Genomic DNA, 26,222 nt, shown 5'->3' on the forward strand with positions numbered 1-26,222 from the left:
TATAAACTCATAGGAAGTTGCAGAAATTGCAAAGAGAGTCACATGTATCCTTCACCCAACTTCCCTTAGCTATTGAAGTAAACATCTTATATAACCCTAGTTCAATATCAAAACTGGGAAACTGACACCAGCATAATAATAGTACATTTAAAAACGTATCTGATAACATTTTCCCTTTAAAAGTCTAGTGAAAGAATCAAAATGAAAACTGTTCATGATTTGGTTAATTATATGTGTTTCACAGTTTTATTTCAGCTTGAAATATGGGTTTTTCTCTAAAAGTTAATTTATGAACCTAGGTTAAAAATACATCAAAGCTAGCTTTATTTTGAGTTGAAGACAGTTTGGCACTGTCTGACCCTATTCCAGGAGACTTACTTGTAATTCAATGGTATAAATTTGGATTTGAGGTGTCTAGCAAAAAAATGCCAAAGGCCCACTTTCCTTTTGTTAGACGCAGAAGAAACAGCTTTTCAGAGGTGAGGTCATCTTCCTTTCCCTTGAAATTCAGGGAATGCACTTATATAATGACTTCATGGAAAAATAGTACAGCACACAGTTAAAGGAATGACAGAAACATTTTCTTTACTGCTTTCTAATTTACAAAGGGCGTTAGTTAAATAAAGCTACACCTTAATTAGGTGTCAGAGCTTGAGAGTCAGTGGAGAACACATCTTGCTTGAAATCTGGATCCCTTCTTTTATGGCAAAAGAAAACTTGGCAGTTTCAACATGTTCACAGTGCTGCTTACAAGAGTTTAAACATCACTATTTGTTGGGACATTTCTGAGGATTCTTTCTTCTCTAATTTGGAAATTTAGAAGTATTCTTTAGGTTTATAACTTGCAAAAATTGGGAGAAATTTTAAAGATCATGTGAGCTATCTAGTCATGTTATAGATTAAAGACTGAGGCCTGGAGGGGTTAAGTGATTCCCTCACCCAGTCAGCCATTGGCTGGGTCAGCGCGGCTATGCCTCTGACAAGGCAGGATGTGGGGCAGGTGAAAAGCAGGTGCAGAGGTACAGAAGGCAGGGAGGGTGCTTCCCTTGGGGTCCTGCAAGGGCACTCTAAGCTCCAGAGGACTGGGCCCTGCTCTCTCGGCTCACTCTTGTGTCTCTAGGGTTCACTAAAGGGTTCATGTCTAGCAAATGTAGACGAGGCTCTCAGAGTCAGAACACAGGTCAAGGATAGGATTTGCATGTAGAGAGTGATGGGAGATGAGACTGAAAAGCCTGGCTGAAAAAGATCATCACACTCTTTATTCACCATGTTAAAAAGTTTGAACTTTCTGTAGGTGGATGATAGCGCTGAAGAATTGTAACATAACACAATCAAACGATCATTTCAGAAAGGTCGTTGGCAGCAATAGAAAGATGCACAGCTCGAGGCTGGTGAGGCTGGAGCAGAGACAGCGCTGAGAGCTGCTGCGGAAGGAAGGGGGCTGTGCTGAGGATCTGAACTAAGGCAGTGATGGGGCACCGGGATCACAGAGTTGAAAGATGCTCGGCAGGTAGCCCTGATCAGACAGGGACTCACTGTAGAGGAGTGAAGACTAACTTCCCTGTTTCTGGTGAAGGCAAAGTAGTTGATGGTGTTTGATCTGCTAAGATAAGGAAGGCAGATTTGCTGGGCAAAGATGAGGAGATTGACTCTGGTGATGAGGGATGTAGGTCTGGAGCTCAGTAGAGAAGTGCCAGCCTCTCAGGGAAGAGACAGTATAGTGGAAATCCACGAATTTAACTTAATGCTTTTTTTTTTTTTAAAGTATTTTGTCTACACATTATGGATTTCAGTGTGTTCCTGGCCTTAACAAGCAACTCACTCAGTTTGCGGTTCCTTTGCAGCAATGATTAAAATAAAAGTGCTTCCCAGCAAAAGAGACCATAATCAAAATGAAAAGACAACTTGCAGAATGGGAGAAAATATTTACAAACTGTGTAACCAACAAGGGCTTAATTTCTAAAATATACAAACAGTTCATACAACTCAACAACAACAAAAAATGAATGACCCAATAGAAAAATGAGCAGAAGAGCATAAAAAATAACATGTACACAGAAATTCCCCGCCCCCCCCCCAAAAAAAAGAGCTAAGTAAACATTTCTCCAAAGAAGGCATACAGATGGCCAACGGGCACATGTAAAGATTCTCAACATCGCTAGTTATTAGAGAAATACAAATTGAAACTACAATGAGGAACCACTTCACATGAAGTGTACCACTTCGCTACATTGGTCAGAATGGCTATCATTAAAGTCTAAATAACAAATGCTGGAGAGGGTGTGAAGAAAAGAGAACTCGCCTATACTGTTGGTGGGAATGTAAATTGGTGCACCCACTATGGAAAACAGTATGGAGATTCCTCAAAAAACTAAAAATAGAGTTGCCATGTGATCCAGCAATCCCACTCCTGGGTATATATCCAGACAAAACTGTAATTCAAAAAGATACATACACCCCTATGTTCATAGCAGGACTATTCACAATAGCCAAGTCATGGAAACAACCTACATGTTCATTGATTGATAGAGAAGATGTTGTATGTATATACAATGGAATGCTCCTCAGCCATAGAAAAGGATGAAGTGATGCTATCTGCAGCAACATGAAACTAGAGGTTATTAAACCAAGTGAAGCAAGTCAGAAAAACACATATCCTATAATATCACTTATATGCGGGATGTAAAATATGACACAAATGAACTTACCTATGAAATAGAAAGAGACTCACAGACATAGAGAACAGGCTTGTGGTTGCCCAGGAGGAGGGGATTGGGGGTGATGGAGTGGGAGTCTGGGGTCAGTAGATACAAACTATTATATACAAGATGGCTAAACAACAAGGTCTTACTATATAGCAAGAAAAGTAAAGTGAAAGTGTGAGTCGCTCAGTCGTGCCCAACTCTTTGTGAACTGTAGTACCCCATGAACTATAGTCCACCAGGCTCCTCTGTGCATGGAATTCTCTGGGCAAGAATACTTGAGTGGGTTGCCATTCCCTTCCCCAGGAGATCTTCCTTACCAGGGATCGAACCCAGCTCTCCCAAATTGCAGGCAAATTCTTCACCATCTGAGCCACTAGGGAAGCCCATTCAATAGCCCATATAGTATAGGGAACTACATTCAATATCTGGTGATAAACCATAATGGAAAAGGATTTATAAAAAAAGAACATATGTATGTACAACTGAATAACTTTGTTGTATAGCAGAAATTAGCACAACATTGTCAATCAACTGTACTTCAAAAAAACCAAAAAAACAAAAAACACCTGCATCTACAATATCTCTCTCTCCTAATACGTTGTCCACACAGGTTTGGAGGAGAGGCTGAGGGTCCAGAGAGGAGAAGGAAAGGCAGGACCCCTAGGAGTTAACACCTCCAGCCACACGCACCACTGAAGGAGACCGCAGTGTGGGTTGGGGGTGGTGAGTAATCCATCAGCTCTCTCCAATCAAGTTGCGCCCTCTGGTTCTCACCTCCTTCCTTCCCTGATCTCCTTTCTTCTTCCCAACTCTGTCTTCCAACCTCACATGTTAACCTTGAGAGGAGTTCCGGAAAAACACGATTTTCTCTGTCTCATTACATTTCTACCCTTTTAAAGTTGGTTACCCATTTGATTAAATTCATCTACTTTTACTTCTGTGTTTCTGACCGTATGACAAGCTTTTTGTGGGGAGGAAGCACAACGAACTCATCTTTTTGGAACCCAGACCCCAGTTTCATTCCTAGTTCAGCTCTTAATAAATGGAATTGAAATGACACTATTTTATAGTTTCAAGTGTTTATATATATAGTAAAATAAAGAAGTTTCCATAAGAATTATAAAATCTTTCATAAAAGAAACAAGTTCCCTACTCTCTTATTTAACAGAAAAATTTCTTACATTATAAAGAGTGCTCAGAATATAGAAATATTTTCTATAAAAGCTATGTTTTGAACTATACTGTCTTTTTTTTTTTCCTCAGTGATCTTTGGATTTGGTAACATCTTTGATTATATACTCACAGTTTTAAAAGTAAAGGATGATTTCATCTGAGGCAGATTGAACTTACATGAAAGCGCTTACATGTGCTGGCAATGTGAGTATAAGAGAATGCACTTACAATGAACATTTCACACAATAAATAAGCTAGTCTTTGAGTTGCCCAGTTAGGAAGGCTGGGGTATGCGGAGATTAATGCTGGGTAGTCTAACATTCTTAATGAAACTTGTTAACAAGTGAGATAGGACTTAACAAAGAATTTCAGTTTTAAAGACATGGCAAGTTCAGTTCAGTTGCTCAGCTTGTCCAACTCTTTGCTACCCCATGGACTGCAGCGTGCCAGGCTTCCTTGTCCATCTCCAATTCCCGGAGCTTACTCAATTTCATGTCCATCAGGTTAGTGATGCCATCCAACCATCTCATCCTCTGTCAGCCCCTTCTCCTGCCTTCAATCTTTCCCAGCATCAGGGTCTTTTCAGTTGAGTCAGCTCTTCACATCAGGTGGCCAAAGTATTGGCGTTTCAGCTTCAACATCAGTCCTTTCAATGAGTATTCAGGACTGACTTCCTTTAGGATGGACTGGTTGGATCTCCTTGCAGTCCAAGGGACTCTCAAGAGTCTTCTCCAACTCCACAGTTCAAAAGCATCAATTCTTCGGTGCTCAGCTTTTTTTATAGTCCAACTCACATCCATACATGACTACTGGAAAAACCGTGGCTTTGACTAGACGGACATTTGTTGGCAAAGTAATGTCTCTGCTATTTAATATGCTGTCTAGGTTGATCATAGCTTTCCTTCCAAGGAGCAAGCATCTTTTAATTTCATGGCTGCTATCACCATCTGTAGTGATTTTGGAGCCCCCTAAAATAAAGTCTGTCACTGTTTCCATTGTTTCCCCATCTATTTGCCATGAAGTGATGGGATCAGATGCCATGATCTTTGTTTCCTGAATGTTGCGTTTGAAGCCAACTTTTTCATTCTCCTCTTTCACTTTAATCAAGAGGCTCTTTAATTCTTCTTCACTTTCTGCCATAGGGGTGGTGTCATCTGCATATCTGAGGTTATTGATATTTCTCCTGGCAATCTTGATTCCAGCTTGTGCTTCATCCGGCCCAGCATTTCTCATGATTTACTCTGCATATAAGTTAAATAAGCAGGGTGACAATATACAGCCTTGATGTACTCGTTTCCCGATTTGGAACCAGTCTGTTGTTCCATGTCCAGTTCTCCCTGTTGCTTCTTGACCTGCATACAGATTTCTTAGGAGGCAGGTCAGGTGGTCTGGTATTCCTATGTCTTTAAGAATTTTCCAGTTTATTGTGATCCACACAACCCAGTCGAAGGCTTTGGCATAGTCAATAAAGCAGAAGTAGATGTTTTTCTGGAACTCTCTTGCTTTTTCAATGATCCAACCGATGTTGGCAATTTGATCTCTGGTTCCTCTGCCTTTTCTAAATCCAGCTTGAACATCTGGAAGTTCACGGTTCACATATTGCTAAAGCCTGGCTTGGAGAATTTTGAGCATTACTTTACTAGCGTGTGAGATGAGTATAATTGTGTGGTAGTTTGAACATTCTTTGGCATTGCCTTTCGTTGGGATTGGAATGAAAACTGACCTTTTCCAGCCCTGTGGCCACTGCTGAGTTTTCCAAATAGGCTGGCATATTGAGTGCAGCACTTTCACAGCATCATCTTTTAGGATTTGAAATAGCTCAAGTGGAATTCCATCACCTCCACTAGCTTTGTTCATAGTGATGTTTCCTAAGGCCCACTTGATTTCACAATGCACAAATAAAACATCTCTCTGAGGGATTTTGTTTTCTTCCTAGGAGCCAGAAATTGATTGGATTATACAGAAAAAAGTTTTTTTTCCCTCCCTTTGAATGAGAAAAAAATTTACAGATCTTCTATTTCCTATTCTCTTTCAATGTTCAGTTTTCTCACTAATGCAGCTTTTAGTTTTTAATGAAAAGTAAATTTTTAAAGAAGCAATCTGTAAATTATTGTATGTTCTTAAGAATTCAAGCAATACAGAAGTAAGGGCATAGAGCAACAAGAGAAAGTCCTTTTACTTTTAATATAATTTAATTTTTTAAAAATTTACTTTTTAAATTGAATATAATTGCTTATATGGAATTTAAATTGGAATATAATTGCTTATGCAGTAGTCTTGTAAAGACGTGAGAGTTGGACTGTAAAGAAAGCTAAGCACTGAAGAATTGATGCTTTGAACTGTGATGTTTGAGAAGACTCTTGAGAGTCTCTTGGACTGCAAGGAGATCCAACAGTTCATCCTAAAGGAAATCAGTCCTGAATATTTATTGGAAGGACTGATGCTGAAGCTAAAACTTCAATACTTTGGCCACCTGATGTGAAGAACTGACTCATTTGAAAAGACCCTGATGCTGGGAAAGATTGAAGGCAGGAGGAGAAGGGGCTGACAGAGGATGAGATGGTTGGGTGGCATCACTGACTCAATGGACATGAATTTGAGTAAACTCTGGGAGTTGGTGATGGACAGGGAGGCCTGTCTTGCTGCAGTCCATGGGGTCGCAGAGTCGGACACGACTGAGCGACTGAACCGACTGACTGTTAATTGCTTTACTATGTTGTGTTGATTTCTGCCATACAACGACGTGAGACAGCTATAAGTATACGTATCTTCTCAGATGGTAAAGAATCTGCCTGCAATGCAGGAGACATGGATTTGATCCCTAGGTCAGGAAGATCCCCTGAAGAAGAGAATAGCAATCCATTCCAGTATTCTTGCCTGGAGAATTCTATGGACAGACCTTGGGGTTGCAGAGAATTGGACAGGACTGAGTGACTGACACCTACCATTCCCTCTTAAGCCTCACTTTCACTCCACCCCGAATCCAAACCCTCTTGGTCATCACAGAGCACCCAGCTGCTCTCCCTTTGTTATGCAGCAGCTTCCCAGGAACCATCTGTTTACCATGGTAGTGTATATACGTCATTGCTACTGAGAGCTTACAGTGAATGGTGTCCGATTCGTGGTCTCCCAAGAAGATTTAGCTTCGGGACCAGGGACCAAGCTTGATCACTCAAGAGTTTTTGTGTAGCAGAGTTTTAGTAAAGTGAGAAAAGGAACAGAGAAAGCTTCTGAAAGAGACATCAGAAGGGAGATGGACAGTGACCCCCTCGCTAGACTTTAGCAAGGGAACTATATTCTTTTTAAATTGGTTATTACAATAAAAAGAATGGCTCAAGGTTGTAAAGATTTTACCAGACCCACTCCCATAATGTACATTTTAAGATAACAGGATGAGTCAGAAGGTTTTCAGGAAGGACAAATTGTCCTCAAGCAGGATACACTGTTGTTTGAAGTGAGTTTTTTGTTGTGTAATCATTAGTTTGGGGCTTAAAGAAAAAAATGTTTTATGTGACTAAGACTAAGGAATGTATAGAAAAAAGATGTTTGTCCTTTCCTCCTCCTTGAGAATTCCAGACCCCTATCTCCTCAAGGACCCCAGGCTCCTCTCTCCTGGGGACCCGGGCTCCCCGGACTTCTTATCGACCTACCTAGGAATTGACTCTCACACTGCTTTCTCAGTTTGCCTCACTCTCTCCTTCCCATGCTATGTCCACAAGTCCATTCTCTATGTCTGCATCTCTATTCCTGCCCTGCAAATAGGTTGGTTCTTCTAGATTCCATATATATGTTAATACACTGTATTTGTCTTTCGGAAGGTTCTCAGGAAGGTTCTTTTAAACGCATCCTTTTCCCAAACCACCTCTTCCTCAGCAGTGATTGCTAGGACAGTTTGATGTGTATTTTTCAGACTCTTTCCTGTGTATTTACATACATATGTATGCACTCTAACTTGAATCTCTTATTTTTTAACATGAGTGAAAATATTACATGTATTGTTTTGCAATTTGCTATTCTTTTTGAATGATCTTAACATTTTTTCATGTCACTACATATAAATCTACCGTATTCCATCTGAGCTTTGCTCAGTGTTACAGAACGTGTGTGGAAGAAACCACAGCTATGCATACTTTGCCAGTAAGCTCTTGATTTGGTCCAGGTAAAGGGTGGCATCACCAACTCGGTGGACATGAGTTGGAGCAAGCTCCGGGGGTTGGTGATCGACAGGGAAGCCTGGCGTGCTGCAGTCATGGGGTTGCAAAGAGTCAGACAGGACTGAGCAACTGAACCGAACTGACTGAAAAGGCAAATATCTCTTGTTCTCAGAGAAGGTAGGCCCTTTCTCCAGCCAGTCGGCCTCCTTTGCAAGTATGTACTTCCCACCCTTTGTAATATCTAGAGAGACCGAGTGACACCATCCGGACTAGGAAATGTGAGGGGAAGTCGGCAGAGAGGTGTCCGGGAATCTCTATTCCTTGAAAAAGAGCGAAAGCATCATAAGGAGGTTTTATCTCTGCCTTGGCTGTTCTTCTCACATCCTCCACTTCCTGCTTTGAAGTCGATTGCAATTTCTGGAGCTTGAAACTATCTTGAGGCCACAAGGCCACAGGCATAAGGCTGCAAAGTCAACATGCCAACCTTATTATTTCATTTTTCTGTCTAACATACCACCTTGAAATCACAGGATTACAAGTGTCAACTTTTGTTTCCATGCTCAGAGATATGCAAGCTATTTCGGGCTCTGCTGGGCTCATTTGAGACTGGCTGGGTGTGGCTCCAAGTTGGGTGTTAGGTTCAGGTCTCTTCTATGTATTTCCTCATTTTCCTTGCATCAGTAGCTCTATAATGTAGTTCCTTTGATGAAGGAACCCAGGAGTGCAAAGAGGTGAGTAGAAACACAAGATACTTATGATCTTGGCTTAGAACTGGCATATACACAGTTACTTCCACTCACATTCAACTGGCCAATCAAGGTTGCAAGGCCAAGTCTAACATCAGCCTGTTCTAGCACACTGCAAGGTTACACTGCAGACAGAGTGAAGAGCTGAGAACATAATCCAGTCAGCACTCAAAGACGGAGGAGTTGAGGGGTGAAAAGATGTTGGGTCCTTGATGACAAAGTGGAGCAGCTGAGCAAATAGCGGTATGAGTTTTACTCAGAGCTTGTTATGTGATAAAAAAAAAAAAAAAAGAGTCCCTATTTATTTAAGGCACAATTTCTGCTGGTAGTTGAAGACATTTCAAAATGATAAAATATAGTTGTATTCTAAATAAACTGTTTTTTATTGATGGGCATTTAAGTCATTTCCAATTTTCCTTTATTACAATGCTACAATGAGCATTTTATATACAACATGACCAAAATGTATGTGTATTTCTATCAGATGAGTTCTTAGATACAGAATTGCTGAGCAGAAGAGTATTTACATTTAAAATTTGATAGATAACATCAGATTGTCCTCCACAAGACTTTGTCAGTTCATTTTTCATACCATTACTAATCCTGCTATTATCACATTAAAAAATGCTTCCAGTTTGATGGGTGAAATATAGTTCTGTTTCATTTGCACTGATTAGTGAAATTAAATGTCTTTTCATGTATTTGTTGGCCATTTGTATTTCTTATTGTGTGATTTGCACAATACCCTTTGCTCATTTTTCTACTGTGTTTTCATTTTCTCTTAGTAATTGGTAGAAGATTATTTTATTTTGTGCTTTTTATTTTGTCTGTTTTTGCACGCATGATAGATATTTTCTGTCACTTATTTGTCTCATCATCTTTAAAAATTTTAAAATTAAATATTGCAAATACAAAACAGTATATATGAAATGTGTTTTATCTCCAAAGAATGGCAATAGAATAAATTGCCAGGAATTCATGACCCAGTTTAAAAACTTGTACTTACTCATCACTCATGAAGTCCTGAATGTGTCCCTTTGGTTCCACCCTCTTTTCAGAACAATCACAACCCTGAATTTTGAGTTTATCATTCCCTCATTTTTCTTTGTGGTTTTGCTACATAAATCTGTGTCCACAAATAACATAGTACTTAGCTTACATGTTCCTGACATATAAATGTGATCATATTGTAAGTTTTCTTTGATAACCGCTCACACTCAGCATGTTTCTAAGGTTCATCCACTTTGTTTGCATGTAGCTGTAGCTCATGTCAGCAAAGAATTCCATTACATGAGGTAGCATAATTTATCCATTCCCCTAGCAAACAGTGTTGCTCTGAACATTGTTAGTTGGTGCCCATGTACAAGAGCTTCTCAAGTTTATCTAGGAATGAAGTTGATAGATCCTACACTGTGTGCATGTTCAGACAAACTATATAAATGTCAAAGTGATTTTTACCAATTTACCCTCCCTACCAGTGGATATCACTGTTTCTGTTATCTCACATCCTTGCCAACACTTGATAACATTATCTAAATTTTTGCAAATCTGGCAGGAGTAAAGTCATAACTTATGGCTCTAAGTCACAACTTACTGCATTTTACTAATCACTAAAGAACAACAGACTGGTTCCAAATTGGGACAGGAGTACTGCAAGGCTGTATATTGTCACCTTGCTTATTTAACCTATACGCAGAGTACAACATGCCAAATGCCAGGCTGGATGAAGCACAAGCTGGAATCAAGGTTGCCGGGAGAGATATCAATAACCTCAGATATGCAGATAACACCACCCTTACGGCAGAAAACCAAGAACTAAAGAGCCTCTTGATGAAAGTGAAAGAGGAGAGTGAAAAAGTTGGCTTCCAACTCAACATCAGAAAACTAAGATCACGTCATCTGGTCCCATCACTTCATGGCAAATAGATGGGGAATCAGTGGAAACAGTGAGAGACAGCCGACAGAGGATGAGTTGGTTGGATGGCATCACTGACTCAATGGACATGAGTTTGAGTAAGCTCTGGGAGTTGGTGATGGACAGGGAGGCCTGGCGTGCGGCAGTCCATGGGGTTGCAAAGAGTTGGACATGACTGAGCAGCTGAACTGAACTGAATCGAATTACTAACGAGATTGGTTTCTTTTCCAGTGCTTGTTGAACATTTTTTATCTTCCTCTTCCACGAAACTTCTGTTCATCTTTGCTCATTTTTCTATCGGATTATTTGTCTTTTCCTTATTTATTTGTATTCGTCCACGTATAGTCTAGATCTGAACATTCTGTCATTTTGTCAGGTCCTTACTCTGTGCCTTGCCTTTTCACTGTCTTAATGGGATCTTTTGGTGAACAGAATTTCTTAATTTTAACCTACTCAAACTTACCCATCCTTATGGTTAGGAGTGTGTGCGTGTGTGTTTGTGTACACACATATGTGTACTTTACTAAAGAAATCCTTCCCTACCCTAATATCATAAGCATAATCTTCGAGATTTTAACCCAAACATTTTATGGTTTTGCCTTCTACATTTAAGTTTTAATCCATATAGAATTGAGTTTTGAGATAGAATTGAGTTTTGTGGGTTTGGTGAGATTTCTCACCCCTTTCTAATAAGGATAACTACTCGGGGCAGCATAATCCATTGGGAATCCAGCGTTCTCCCACTGCCCCGTGCTCCCACATCTTTGCTATTAATATAAATCACATTCCGAACACATGGGGCTGTTTCTGGGTTTCTCTCCTGTCCTAGTGGTGTATTTGCCTATTCAAATGCAAATGCCACAATATATTAATTAACATAGCTTCACGTATCACTTAAAAAACAACTTCTCCCACCTACTTCCTCAGGCACACTTTAGGCTTTATGGGTTGTTTTCTATTCCATATGTATTTTAGGATTAGCTTGTCAAGACTCAGAAGACTCTCTACAGTTTCGACTGCCTTGAATCTGTAAATTAAGTTGAGGAGAATTGACATCTTTTTAATAATGATTCTCTTTATACATGAACATGGCCTCAATTTATTTAGATATTTTTTAATGTCTATTAATAAAGTTTATAATTTTTTTCTTATAAATATCTTTGGTATGCTTATTTTTAGGTTCTTCACATTTTTAAAATTCCATAAATTTTATCTTTTTAAAAAACTATGCATTTGAACTCTTTGCTGGTGGTTTAGAAGGACAATTGATTTTATATCCAGACCTCATGTTAAGTTCTACTGTTTATTAAAGAACTATGATGATTTTTTTTTCAGAGGTTTCTGTATAGATAACTTATCATACACAAATAAAGTTGTTTCTTCCTTTCTAGTACTTAATTCATTTATTTCTTTTTCTTGCCTTACCTCACTGACTTAGATCTCCCATTGCATCTCACTTTATCTTCTTTGCTTTTTAATGATTGTTTCATTATTTTCAACTTCTTTGTCTCTCTGCTCCACATTCTTGCTGACTTCTTTAGCATTGTTGTCTATTTCACAAATGCTCTTTCAGTGGGTCTAGCCACACAGTAAACTTATTCACTGAGTTTTAAATTTTAATTATGAGATTTTTATTTCTAAGGATTTTATTAAAATTTTTTCTAAAGTCTTTCTCTGAATGCAGAACACTTCTTTATTACAGCAAGATATAAAACAAATCAACATTAAGTGTTCATAACCACACTAGCCATTATTATGACTGATGGTATTCAGCTTCCTCAAATTTGGGGGAATCGCTATATACCTCTCTTGAAATTCACTGACCATGTGGCGATGTTGAAGGGCACCCGGAGGCCCTGTCTCCCGACCTCTGGTCAGCTCACGGTTCCCCACACAGAAGAGGCAGAGGGCATGGCACAGAGGCGGGGTCAGAGGGATTTATGAGAGGAAGGTCTTTTGGAGTCCAAGCAGAGAAGATGATTCTTCTGTTTTCAGGGCTGGTTTTGATTGTATCAATCACCTTTGAAGTTGATTATTCCTTGATCTGAATAATCTGAATCCACATCTTTGTATATGGAACCCCCAAAGCCTCCCCTGAAACCTGTAAACTGGGCCTTCGCCCCCTTCTTTTCTGGTGAAGAGTTCCAGGCTGTCCAAGAAATCTCGGGACCCGTGGGCATCCTAGATTTTCACCCTGTTTGGAAGGCATCTCCTTAATGTTTGTGGATCCCTTGATTGATAAACCACAGCAACTCCTCGCAAACACCCTTTCAGAAAACACGTTTGAGTGTCAGCAGAGGAAATTCACCTCTCAGTCGGTTGCACACCTGTGTTAGGAATACTGACAATGAGCTGGTGAGGGTGTGGTCATTCTTTGGAAGTCACAGCGAAAGACGTGATAAATCTGTCGGTTCAGTTCAGTTCAGTCACTCAGTCATGTCTGACTCTTTGAGACACCATGAACTGCAGCATGACAGGCCTCCCTGTCCATCACCAACTCCCGGAGCCTACTCAAATTCATGTCCTTTGAGTCGGTGATGCCATCCAACCATCTCATCCTCTGTCGGCCCCTTCTCCTCCTGCCTTCAATCTTTCCAATCATCAGGGTTTTTTCTGATGAGTCAGTTCTTCACACCAGGTGGCCAAAATATTGGAGTTTCAGCTTTAGCATCAGTCCTTCCAATGAATATTCAGGACTGATTTCCTTTAGGATGGACTGGTTGGATCTCCTTGCAGTCCAAGGGACTCTCAAGAGTTTTCTCCAACACACAGTTCAAAAGAATCAATACTTCAGTGCTCAGTTTTCTTTATAGTCCAATTCACATCCATACATGACTACTGGAAAAATTAAAGTTTTGATTAGATGGACATTTGTTGGCAAAGTAATGTCTCTGCTTTTTAACATGCTGTCTAGGTTGATGATAACTTTTCTTCCAAGGAGCAAGTGTCTTTTAATTTCATGGCTGCAATCACCATCTGCATTGGAGCCCTCAAAAATAAAGTCTCTCACTGTTTCCATTGTTTCCCCATCAATTTGCCAAAGCAAAAACAACACCCAGTTGTGGACGTGACTGGTGACGAAAGTGAAGTCTGATGGTGTAAAGAGCAATATTGCATGGGAACCTCTGGAATGTTAGATCCATGAATCAAGGCAAATTGGAAGTGGTCAAACAGGAGATGGCAAGAGTGAATGTCAAAATTTTAGGAATCAGCGAACTGAAATGGACTGGAATAGGTGAATTTAACTCAGATGACAATTATATCTACTACTGTGGGCAAAAATCCCTCAGAAGAAATGGAGCGGCCATCATAATCAACAAAAGAGTCTGAAATGCAGTACTTGGATGCAGTCTCAAAAACAACAGAATGATCTCTGTTCATTTCCAAAGAAAACCATTCAGTATTACAGTAATCCAAGTCTATGTCCCAACCAGTAATGCTGAAGAAGCTGAAGTTGAACGGTTCTATGAAAACCTACAAGACCTTATAGAACTAACACCTAAAAAATGTCCTTTTCATTATAGGGGACTGGAATGCAGAAGTAGGAAGTAAAAAAATACCTGGAGTAACAGGCAAATTTGGCCTTGGAGTACAAAATGAAGCAGGGCAAAGGCTAATAGAGTTTTGCCAGGAGAACGCACTGGTCATAGCAAACACCCTCTTCCAACAACACAAGAGAAGACTCCACACATGGGCATCACCAGATGGCCAACACCAAAATCAGGTTGATTATGTTCTTTGCAGCCAAAGATGGAGAAGTTCTATACAGTCAGCAAAAACAAGACTGGGAGCTGACTGTGGCTCAGATCATGAACTCCTTATTGTGAAATTCAAACTTAAATTGAAGACAGTAGGGAAAACCACTAGACCATTCAGGCATCCATTCAGGTGTCTATCTCTGATGCTTAAGCTCCCCAGGGGGCAGCAGGCATGCAGGCTGGGAGCCTGGCGGGTGGCTGACTGCGGGCGAGGTGGCCCTGTCCCTACCTGTCCCTCTTTTCCTGCCATAGCTCCAGAGACTCTGCTTCTTCCTGTGACTACTAAATTCTTTTTCTTCTTAGTCACAGCTTCAATCCTCCCTTTTTAATTTTTAAACAAAAGTAAACATACTTGTAGGTTTCTTCCTATATTTGAAGTTTACAAGTTAGTTTATGTCGTCTGCTGTTTCTGCTGCCTTTCACAGTGAGTTACATCCTTCCCTGGTTTGGGATTTTGGACTCTGATTTCATATTTTTATCCATGAGAATTTTTGAGGCCTACATTGAAGGTGGGTTCTTCTAGGGTTTTCATTTGTTTCTGCTAGATGTCTGGGGCATTACCAACGTGAGATCGTTTTATCCTGAAGTGTCTATTTAAGTTTTCTCACTCCAAGGTATTATTTGTTTGGGCTACGGGCATCAGAAAGAATCAGCTTGTGTTAAGAATTCTCAAGGGAGATTCACCCCCTCTACCCCCACCCCCAATCTAGAGACAGCATTTAGGGTAGGCAGGCAATTTTATTTGCTGCCTCCTTGAACAGGGGCTGGCTGATTTCTATTTCACTCTGACATTGTGAGTGTGGCCTTTTGTGGTTCCACATTATGGAGGGTGGGAGTCTCTTATAGAGCCTCCCACTTTAGACTGACCCTTAGGATCTTTAAGGTCAGAAAATGAAGTTTAAGGACTTTGGGGTTTGGCAAACGCCGTCAGAGTAAATGTCAGTTTTGGGCTCTGCTTCTCTGTGTTTCCCCTTTCTCCTGACTTTTGGGTTTTGAGGACTCTGTTTTCTCGATAAGCCCATACTTGCATTAAAAAAGAGATGCTTTCAGTATTCCATCCAGAGTTTTTAATTGCTTTGGAATAGCATTCTTGGCATAGGCAAGCTGGGGTGCTTCCCCTTACTTTGGTTAGCCTTAGGAGACAAGAATTCCTTCCTTCTGGCCCTGGCCCTGTTTCCCTTGACAACCTGACAAATCTCAGTGTAACATCTGCATTTCCTCTGTGAACATGCATATGATCTCCTCTGATTATGCACTTTTTTCAATGACTTTTAAGTATTTTAAAAATTTTGCCATATGCCTCAGTGGAATTGACCTTACTCAGAACTACAGCAGAATGTGTAAATGGCTTCTCTTTGGGCTACTTTAAGTATACCATCTTAAATGGAAATTTCTCAGTGAAACTTGTTTGTGAACAGAAATCAGTGTTGAGAAATGATGGCATATGAAATAAAATCTGGAGGAAATGTCTTGCGTATTTCTACTATGGAGAGCAGTACCCTTGATTATAATATAGATTTACCTCTATCTACTTATATTTTTGCATAGAATGAATATACTCATCATTGTAGAAAGAGATATTCCCCACTTGTTTCAATCCTTGACCTAACCGTTCTGGCAACTGTCTGCCTTCCTGGTTTGACTGGACAGGGACTGAGAAGAATAAGAGAGTTTGAGGGGCTTTCAAATGCCTTGAAAGATCTTAGGAATAATGATGTCATGTGGGAGGACTGATCTCAGTTCTCAGGTCCTGTGCTGGGGAATGATGATGACACATGGTTACTCTAGACTTGAATGTGATGAACAGGGATGCAGGAGTTTAGATCTATCTCAGTAGACACTTCAGAAAGTTTCTTTCCTTTTTTTCAGATTTAAAAGCCAAAGCTATATAAATTGGGGAAATTTTATACCTCAAGAACAGATCAAGCCTATTGTAAACGGTGGATTATATCCAAGCAATTTGTTTAATATTGTTATTATTTATATAATAGTTGTGACTTGCAAGATCTTCCATCTTCATTGCTACATGTGGGATCTTTTAGTTGCAGAAAGCAGGATCTAGTTTCCTGACCAGAGATTGAACTCAGTGCCCCAGCATTGGGAACTTGGAGTCTTTAGCCATTAAACCAGCAGAGAAGTCCTGGTTCCTACTAATTTTGAATATTAATTATTGAGGTTGCTTCAGGGTGTGCATGTGAATCCATATACAACAAGTCCGCTACCATGAATCTTCAAGTTGCAAACTTTCAAAGGTGGGAAATGTGCATCTGGTTTCAGCAAGGAACCAGGACCTGTGTCATCAGTGGCAGGCATAAGTGAAATTGAAGCCTGCCCTCCATCTCCTGTTGCTGACGATCCTTTGGCTCTACCGTCTCCCCCTCCTCCCCCTCCTCTGGTCAGTAACTCCTCTTGTCTGTTCACCTGATGCCAGCTCCTGTGATACTCTTGTTCTGTATTACTGTGCTTTTCAAGGTGCTGTACTGAAAGATTAAGCATGTTTCATTTTTTGTGTTTTTTTAATGCATTATTTGTGTGAAGAGTATTATGACCCTATCACAGTACAGTACTATATACCCAGTTGTGTTAGTTGGGTACCTGGGCTACCTTTGTTGGACTTGACAATCAGCTGAACAAATGGAGCGTGGTGTCAGAATGGGGGGCACTCATATGGAGGGGACTTTCTGTATTAGATATGCATGTGTGTGTGTTGCTTCGGGATGGTATCCATTCTTCCCTCCTATAGTTCTGTCTTAATCTGGATTACAACCTGCAAGACAGATCACCCAGAACCAGTTTCCATCAGTTTTCCTCTGAATCATTCATCTCATTTGAAAAATATTTGAGTGTCTCCCTCGAGTCCAGTGCTCTGCCATTCAGGTTTACTTAGGTCAATAAATACTGTACATTCTATATTTGCTAAATCCTGCCTTGATGAATAATATGCCCTCCTTGGACTCAAGAAAATCAGTTCTATTAGACAGAAAAATTTAAATTTTAGGAAAAATCATTTGGCAGTTTTGCATTGACACAAAAATATAGGTTCTCTAACTTGCTGCTTGTGAAAACCTCATCGTGTGTAACTAGGAATTCTCTGTAATCCAAGTGAACTAGGAAGCCATTACCTGTTTGAATTCTCTTTATTTTACCTCTTTCTAAAACACTCTAAGGTGGTATAATGTCTCCTTTCCCTTTAGTATTTAGCAGATAAGACGTATGATTGTATAATTTCTAGTATACATAAATGACCCATGCCAAAAACAAAAGAATTTTACCTTGTGTCTTATAGTGGGGAATGTTGCAGGTGGTGATATTTTCCAAGATCCTGTAAGGATTTGACAGGACACAAAGGAAAAAGGCCCAGCTATTGATTGGACACGAAACAAAGCTAGTGGAGGTGGCAGTATTCCATCTGAGTTATTTAAAATCCTAAAAGAGGATGGTGTGAAAGTGCTGCACTCAATATGCCAGCAAATTTGGAAAACTCAGCAATGGCCACAGGACTGGAAAAGGTCAGTTTTCATTTTAATCCCAAAGAAAGGCAATGCCAAAAAATATTTAAACTATACAGTTGCACTCATTTCACATGCTAGCAAGGTAATGCTCAGAATTCTTCAAGCTAGGCTTCAGTAGTAAGTGAACCGAGAACTTCTAGATGTACAAGTTGGATTTAGAAAAGGCAGAGGAACCAGAGGTCAAATTGCCAACGTCCTCTGGATCATAGAAAAAGCAAGAAAATTCCACAAAAACATCTATTTCTGGTTCATTGACTATGCTAAAGCCTTTGTGTGGATCACAACAAACTGGAAAATTCTTTTTTTTTTTGAAAATCCTTAAAGAGATGGGACTACCAGACCACCTTATCTGCCTCCTGAGAAATCTATATGCAGTTCAAGTAGCAACAGTCAGAGCCAGATATGGAACAATGGACTAGTTCCAAATTGGGAAAGGAATACATCAAGGCTGTATATTGTCACCTTGCTTATTTAACTTAAATGCAGAGCACATCATGAGAAATGCCAGGTTGTCATGACTCACAAACTAGATCAAGATTGCCAGGAGAAACATCAACAACCTCAGATGTGCAGATGACACCACTCTAATGGCAGAAAGCAAAGAGGAACTAAAGAGTCTCTTGATGAGGGTGAAAGAGGAGAGTGAAAAAGTTGGCTTAAAACTCAACATTCAAAAAACGGGATGACCCTGAGAGATGGGATGGGGAGGGAGGTGGGAAGGAGGTCAGGATGGGGAACACATGTACAACCATGGCTGATTCATGTGAATGTATGGCAAAACCATCACAATATTGTAAAGTAATTAGTCTCCAATTAAAAAAAAAAAGAAAACAAAAAACGAAGATCGTGACATCCAGTGGTGAGCAGAAGGGGAAAAGTGGAAACAGTGGCAGATTTTGTTCTTTTGCCTCCAGTGCTGAAGCTCCACTACGCTGGCCACCTGATGTGAAGAGCCGACTCAGTGGAAAAGACCCTGATACTGGGAAAGATTGAGGGCAGGAGGAGAAGAGGGTAACATGGGATGAAATGGTTGGATGGCATCGCTTACTCAACAGACATGAGTTTGAGCAAACTTTGGGAGATAGTGAAGAACAGGGAAGCCTGCCATGCTGCAGTCCGTGGGGTTGCAGAGAGTCAGACAGGACTTAGTGGCTGAACAAGAGCAATGGGCTGGATAACCTGGATTTGCTTTCAACACAGAAAATTACTGTCAATAAAAAATAAGTGGGGAAAAGTAAACTGTAAAAAGTTTTTTTTTTCTTTTTTTTAGGACTGCAGTGTTCTTATTTTCAAAGATGCTTAGAAATGTGAGTGAGGCAACATAATACTGCTTGCAAGAGATTTTAAGTTAACCTGCTGGAGTGATTGAGATAGAACTATGAGTGGTTTATCACTTATTTGTTTAAAAAACAGGCTGCTTTCAGATAATAACAATAATAGTAGTAATAATAAGCTGTATCACCTAGTGTTTAGTGCGTGCCAGGAATTTTTCTAAGTGTGTTGTTAGCTCTAATCTTCATGACAACCTACTATGAAGTGTGTATTACTGTGATCTACGTTTTATAGATAAGAGAATGGAGACACAGTAAGGTTCAGTAATTTGTCCAGATCACAACAGTGGTGAGACAAGATTTGAACCCAGAGGATTGCCTCTGAAGTCCATGGTTCTAAGTTTTATTATCCCCAGTTTGCCATTTTTTTTTTTTTTTTTGGTGTGTGTGTGGGAGGCCTTTAAAAAAAATGTTTTTTTTTTTTTTTTAAACTTTGGCTGCACTGGGTCTTAATTGCGGCATGCAGCATCTTTGATCTTTGTTGCGGAACTCATTCTCTTAGTTGCGGCATGTGGGATCTAGTTTCCTGACTAGGGATCAGATCTGGGTTCCCAATGTTGGGAGGTCGGAGTCTTAGCCCCTGGACACCATGCAAGTCCCAGTTTGCCTTTTAATGACAATAGCATGAACATTTGCACTGTCCATCTCGTTTTCCATAATATGTTTAATCTATTAATTCACTTAGAAAATCTTATTTCTTTCTAAAAGATTTTGAAAATGCCACCCAAGACATTGCTCAGTATATTAAAAGTTAAGATTAGTGGAGTCCAAATTTATAGATTGCAAGGTGGGATATTTTTATTGATGGTGGCTTACATTTTGAAATAGTTATACTGTATGCTGTTCTTTGGTTCAAAATAGGAAAAGGAGTACGTCAAGGCTGCATATTGTCACCCTACTTATTTAACTTATATGCAGAGTACATCATGAGAAACGCTGGGCTGGAAGAAGCACAAGCTGGAATCAAGATTGCTGGGAGAAATATCAATGACCTCAGATATGCAGATGACACCACCCTTATGGCAGAAAGTGAAGAGGAATTGAAAAGCCTCTTGATGAAAGTGAAAGAGTAGAGTGAAAAAGTTGGCTTAAAGGTCAACATTCAGAAAACTAAGATCATGGCATCTGGTCCCATCACTTCATGGGAAGTAGATGGGGACACAGTGGAAACAGTGTCAGACTTTATTTTGGGGGGCTCCAAAATCACTGCAGATGGTGACTGCAGTCATGAAATTAAGGTGCTTACCCCTTGGAAGGAAAGTTATGACCAACCTAGATAGCATATTAAAAAGCAGAGACATTACTTTGCCAACAAAGGTCCGTCTAGTCAAGGCTATGGTTTTTCCAATAGTCATGTATGGATGTGATAGTTGGACTGTGATGAGAGCTGAGTGCTCAAGAATTGATGCTTTCGAACTGTGGTGTTGGAGAAGACTCTTGAGAGCCCCTTGGACTGCAAGGAGATCCAACCAGTCCATCCTGAAGGAGATCAGTCCTGGGTGTTCATTGGAAGGACTGATGCTGAAGCTGAAACTCCAATACTTTGGTCACTTCATGTGAAGAGTTGACTCATTGGAAAAGACCCTGATGCTGCAAGGGATTGGGGACAGGAGGAGAAGGGGACGACAGAGGATGAGATGGCTGGATGGCATCACCGACTTGATGCACATGAGTTTGACTAAGCTCCGGGAGTTGGTGATGGACAGGGAGGCCTGGCTTGCTGCGATTCATGGGGTCGCAAAGAGTCAGACACGACTGAGCGACTGACTGAACTGAACTGTTCATGGGATTTCCCAGGCAGGAATGCTAGGGTGGGTTGCCATTTCCTCCTCCAGGGGATCTTCCCTACCCAGGGATTGAACCCTTGCCTCTTGTGTCTCCTGCATTGGCAGGCAGATTCTTTACCACTGAGCCACCTGGGAAACCCAGTTATACTGTATGCATATATCTAAAAAAGTATTATTAAAAAAGCAGAGAGAGCGAGAGAGAGAAAACCTCACATACACATAAAACTCCACAGTGATGAAATGGATAATTCACAAGGATGCCTACTCTTCTAAGGGAATGGACTCTTTTCCTGTAGTCTTTGAATGTTCACACTGATGTTTGAAGCAGTGTACCCTCATTAACCCCTCCCACTGAATGGTGGTCTACAATTATGCTTCTGTTGTGATTCTGTCCTCCCTTGGGAAGCAAAAGATGACAGATTCAGCAGAAAGCTGGACCTCACTGTATAAGCAAGTAGCCTGACTGCTGTGCACATCAGGATAACTTTCGTGATACACAGAGGTAACACAATGGAAATCACAGTTTAGAAATCCAATTTATCTTGCTGTGAATAGAATTGCCTTCAATCCTGATGACAATTAGTTTTGTTCCATAGCACTGTGATAGGAATGTGACATTGAAAAACTGCTTGCTATCTATGCAAGCTTTCGTCTACCGCGAGTTCATGCCACAGAGGAAAAATGTTAATTCTACTTAAGTGAGAAAACATAAAAGGGTTTTTCACAAAGTTCGGCCACAAGGTCAGAGTATGACTGCTGAGGTAATGAAGGGAAGGCGTCCCTGAAACTTTTAGTTGCTTATACATTCTATTAAAGTTGCAAAATTCTGCTGATTCTTTTTTCTCAAAACCACTGGGGTTGCGGCTCAGTCACATTATGGATGAAGAGGGGAGTCATGCCAGCCTTTAATGTTTCCTGGTTCCGCACAGAGCCTGCCGCTGGTGCTCTTGGCTGGCCTTGGCTTTCCTCTTTGGTTCCAGCATCCTTTTCCTTTTCATCCAACCTTTCTGGGAAGTCTGTTCAGTACTTATGGTATTGTTTTGAAAACCCCCAAATTGCACCTTCACATTTACTGTGAGAATAAAAAGCCCCCTGATATAGCATACTCTAGGAAAAAAAAAGCCTGAAATATGGTTAACAGTTTTCCACCCATCTGTCGGAAAGCACACATCAAAAGAAAATCTATAGTTTGATAAGATTGGATTCGGACATCCTGCACCTCAGCGGTATGTGTGTTTATTGATCACTGCAGGAGTGAAAAGAGACCCGGAGCAGGGCAGACTTGAGTGGGAATCCAAGCGCCACCATTTACCAGCTTATTTGGGCAAATATTTCTGAATGAGAGTTTCTTCATTGGTAAATGGGGAATAATAGCTATCTCGTATGGTTACTGTATAACCCTGGGTCAGGAAGATCCCCTGGAGAAGGAAATGGCAATCCACTCCAGTATTCTTGCCTGGAGAATCCCATGGACGGAGGAGCCTGGTGGGCTACATTAGTCCATGGGGTCGCAAAGAGTAGGACACGACTGAGTGACTTCAACCAACCATAACCATGGTTACTGTGGAATTAAAAGTTTTGTACCTAAAGGTGAAAGTGAAAGTCTTCCAGTCATGTTTGACTCTTTGTGACCCCATGGACAAGACAGTCCATGGGATTTTCCAGGCCAGAGTACTGGAGTGGGTAGCCTTTCCTTTCTCCAGGGGATCTTCCCAACCCAGGGACTGAACCCAGGTCTCCTGCATTGCAGGTGGATTCTTTAGTAGCTGAGTCACAAGGGAAGCCCAAGAATACTGGAGTGGGTAGCCTATCCCTTCTCCAGTGGATCTTCCCCACCCAGGAATCGAACCAGAGTCACCTGCATTGTACCTAGGGCACTAGTATGTAAGTGTTAATTGCTAGCTATTATGAGGCTATGTGACTTAGTTCCCACCCTTAAGAAGAGTGTTCTGGAAGGAGAGAGAATAAATGCTTCAAAGCATAAAATAGAGGGATAAAGGCTGTGAAGGAGCCTCAAAGTGTCTTGATACTGGTGTTGTAGAGAGAGCCTAGTGGCTGGGATAGGCACCAATCTCTTAACTTGTTGCCCTAAACTCTCTTGCCCCCTCCAGGCTACTCTTCGTAAAACAGTCGATGTTTCCTCTCTTAAATGCAAATAGGATCACACTTAAAATCCTCCCATGGTTTCACATTCTCTCTGGGAGAAAGCATTCAGTATGTGAACTCCTGCTTAATTCTCCAACTTCATTTCCTTCCCTTCACCTTTCTCATTTCCAGACATAAATTTCATGGGCCTGTTTTTTTTGTTCAGTTGTTAGTCGTGTCCGACTCTTTGTGACCCCATGGACTTGAGCACGCCAGGCTTCCCTGTCCTTCCCCATCTCTTGGGGCTTGCTCAAACTCATGTCCATTGAGTCAGTGATGCCAACCAACCATCTCGTTCTCTGTCGTCCCGTTCTCCTCCTGCCTTCAATCTTTCCCAGCATCAGGGTCTTTTCTGATGCATCGTGGCCAAAGTATCAGAGCTTCAGCTTCAGCATCAGTCCTTCCAATGAATATTCAGGACTGAGCTCCTTTAGGATGGACTGGTTGGATCTCCTTCCAGTCCAAGGGACTCTCAAGAGTCTTCTCCAACACCACAGTTCAAAAGCATCAAACCTTTGGCGCTCAGCCTTCTTTATGGTCCAACTCTCACATCCATACATGACTACTGGAAAAACTATAGCTTTGACAAATGGACCTTGTCAGCAAAGTAATGTCTCTGCTTTTTAATATGCTGTCTAGGTTGATCATAGCTTTTCTTCAAAGTAGCAAGTGTCTTTTAATTTCATGGCTGCAGTCATCTGCAGTGATTTTGGAGCCCCCCAAAATAAAGTCAGTCACTGTTTTCTTTGTTTCCCTATCTATTTGCCAGGAAGTGATGGGACCAAATGCCATGATCTTAGTTTTCTGAATGTTGAATTTTAAGCCAACTTTTTCACTCTCCTCATTCATTTTCATCAAGAGACTGTTTAGTTCTTCACTTTCTGCCATGAGGGTGGTGTCATCTGCATATCTGAGGTTATTGATATTTCTCCCAGCAATCTTGATTCCAGCTTGTGCTTCATCCAGCCCAGCATTTCGAATGGTGTACTCTGCATGTAAGTTAAATAAGCAGGGTGACAATATACAGCTTTGACATACTCCTTTCCCAATTTAGAATCAGTCTGTTGTTCCATGACCAGTTTAACTGTTGCTTCTTGACCTGCATACAGATTTCTCAGGATGCATGTGTGGTGGTCTGGTGGTCCCATTTCTTTCAGAATTTTCCACAGTTTGTTGTGATCCACACAGTCAAAGGCTTTGGCATAGTCAATAAAGCAGAAATAGATGTTTTTCTGGAATTCTCTTGCTTTTTCCATGATCCAACAGATGTTGACAATTTGATCTCTGGTTCCTCCGCCTTTTCTAAATCTAGCTTGAACATCTGGAAGTTCACGGTTCACAGACTGTTGAAGCCTAGCTTGGAGAATTTTGAGCATTACCTTACTAGTATGTGAGATGAGTGCAATTGTGTGGTAGTTTGAACATTCTTTGGCATTGTCTTTCTTTGGGATTAGAATGAAAACTGACCTTTTCCATTCCTGTGGCCACTGCTGAGTTTTCCAAATTTGCTGACATATTGAGTGCAGCACTTTCACAGAATCATCTTTTAGGATTTGAAACAGCTCAAGTGGAATTCCATCACTTCCACTAGCTTTGTTCATAGTGATGCTTCCTAAGGCTCACTTGATTTCACATTCCAGGATGTCTGGTTCTAGGTGAGTGATCACACCATTGTGATTATCTGGGTCATGAGATCTTTTTTGTATAGTTCTTCTGTGTATTCTTGTCACATCTTCTTAATATCTTCTGCTTCTGTTAGGTCCATACTATTTCTGCCCTTTATTGAGCCCATCTTTGTATGAAATGTTCACTTGGTATCTCTAATTTTCTTGAAGAGATCTCTAGTCTTTCCCATTCTATTGTTTTCCTCTATTTCTTTGCACTGATCCCTGAGGAAGGCTTTCTTGTCTCTCCTTGCTGTTCTTTGGAACTCTGCATTCAAATAGGTACATCTTTCCTTTTCCTCCTTTGCTTTTTGCTTCTCTTCTTTTCACAGCTATTTGTAAAGCCTCCTCAGACAAATCCTTTTTGCATTTTTTCCCCCTTGGGGATGGTCTCGATTCCTGTTTCCTGTACAATGTCACAAACCTTTGTCCATAGTTCATCAGGCACTCTATCTATCAGATCTAGCCCCTTAAATCTATTTGTCACTTCCATTGTATAATCGTTAGGGATTTGATTTAGGTCATGCCTGAATGGTCTAGTGGTTTTCCCTACTTTCTTCAATTTAAGTCTGAATTTGGCAATAAGGAGTTCATGATCTGAGCCACAGTCAGCTCCTGGTCTTGTTTTTGGTGACTGTATAGAGCTTCTCCATCTTTGGCTGCAAATAATATAATCAATCTGATTTTGGTGTTGACCATCTGGTGATGTCCATGTGTAGAATCTTCTCTTGTGTTGTTGGAAGAAGATGTTTGCTATGACTGGTGTGTTCTCTTGGCAAGACTATTAGCCTTTGCCCTTCTTCATTCTGTACTCCAAGGCCAAATTACCTATTACTCCAGGTATTTCTCAACCTCCTACTTTTGCATTCCAGTTCCCTATATGAAAAGGACATCTTTTTTGGGTGTTAATTCTAGAAGGTCTTGTAGGTCTTCATAGAACCATTCAACTTCAGCTTCTTCAGCATTACTGGTTGGGACATAGACTTGGATTCCCATGATATTGAATGGTTTACCTTGGAGACAGAGATCATTCTGTCTTTTTTGAGATTGCATCCAAGTACTGCATTTCAGACTCTTTTGTTTACGATGATGGCTACTCCATTTCTTCTGAGGGATTTTTGCCCACAGTGGTAGATATAATTGTCATCTGAGTTAAATTCACCTATTCCAGTCCATTTTAGTTCGCTGATTCCTAAAATGTCAACGTTCACCCTTGCCATCTCCTGTTTGACCACCTTGAATTTGCCTTGTTCATGGACCTAACTTTCCATGTTCCTATGCAATATTGTTCTTTACAGCATCTGACCTTGCTTCTATCACCAGTTGCATCCA

General features: G+C 40.6%; 1 pseudogene; it reads right to left on the reverse strand.

Annotated features, from left to right (window-relative positions):
- Positions 1–1,331: 1,331 nt before the first annotated feature.
- LOC122427813 overlaps positions 1,332–26,222 on the reverse strand; it is a 50,164-nt pseudogene continuing 25,273 nt past the window's right edge.

This window comes from Cervus canadensis, chromosome 25 (assembly GCF_019320065.1).
Source record: "Cervus canadensis isolate Bull #8, Minnesota chromosome 25, ASM1932006v1, whole genome shotgun sequence".
Classification (NCBI taxonomy): Eukaryota; Metazoa; Chordata; class Mammalia; order Artiodactyla; family Cervidae; genus Cervus; species Cervus canadensis.